Raw genomic sequence first — 927 nt, forward strand, 5'->3', positions numbered from 1 at the left:
TGTTTCCAACTTGCATTGTAATTGTTGGTATAGGGACCAGATCCATTATGAACAAAGTTTATGGATTCAGAATTATGAGGACAATGTTCATACGAGTGTTCCCCACCACACCACACACATTGCATAGAGAGGACTGTTGGAACAGGTGTATTAGCAGCTTGTTGCACTCCCTGACCAGAAGTTAGATTTTTCAGCATGTTGGTCATGGAGGTGAGCTGAGCTGTTAATGCAGTATATGCATCTACATCATGTATCCCAACAGTCTTCTTTTGTGATTGAGCACGTGGGTCGGGCCCAATGCCCATTGTTTGCCAAAAAAATTCTAGGATTTCATATCCCTCATTATAGGTCATGGTTGTAAAGGCACCACCTGTAGTGGCATCGAGCATTTGTTTTGCCATGGGATTTAACCCATTGTAAAACATCTCGAGTTGAATACCAACGGAATGCCATGGTGAGGGCATTTCCTCAACAGCTCTTTGAACCTTTCCCAAGCATCAGGAACAGCCTCATCGTCCATTTGTTTAAAAAGACAGATTTCGTTTCTRGACTTAGTGTTCCTTGTTGGTGGGAAATATTTTTGCAAAAACTTTTCCGCCATGTTACTCCATGACGGCACAGAACCCGGTGCTAAAGAGTTAAACCATGCCTTTGCCCGATCCCTTAATGAAAATGGAAATAAAGTGAGTCTTAGAGCGTCATTTGACACTCCCGGGATCAGGAAATCATCAGTGATTTCCATAAAAGATTTTAAGTGCGAATGTGGGTCCTTCGAAGGTAATCCGGCAAATTGGCCATTCGTTTGCAACATGTGAAACATTATCGGTTTGAGTTCGAAATGGAGAGCGGTCATATGTGGTCTAACTATCCCAGAATTTAATTGCTCAAAATCCGGAATAGCATAATCCATGATCCTCCCATTTTTGG

General features: G+C 42.2%; 1 non-coding gene across 1 annotated transcript; it reads left to right on the top strand.

The window, feature by feature from the left end:
* The first annotated feature begins 446 nt into the window (after positions 1–446).
* On the top strand, positions 447–553 carry LOC112499770. Its single transcript, XR_003067291.1, has one exon. It is a non-coding gene; the product is annotated as a small nucleolar RNA R71 (small nucleolar RNA).
* The last annotated feature ends 374 nt before the right edge of the window (positions 554–927 follow it).

Source organism: Cynara cardunculus (assembly GCF_001531365.2).
Source record: "Cynara cardunculus var. scolymus isolate 2C chromosome LG 16, CcrdV1, whole genome shotgun sequence".
NCBI lineage: Eukaryota > Viridiplantae > Streptophyta > Magnoliopsida > Asterales > Asteraceae > Cynara > Cynara cardunculus.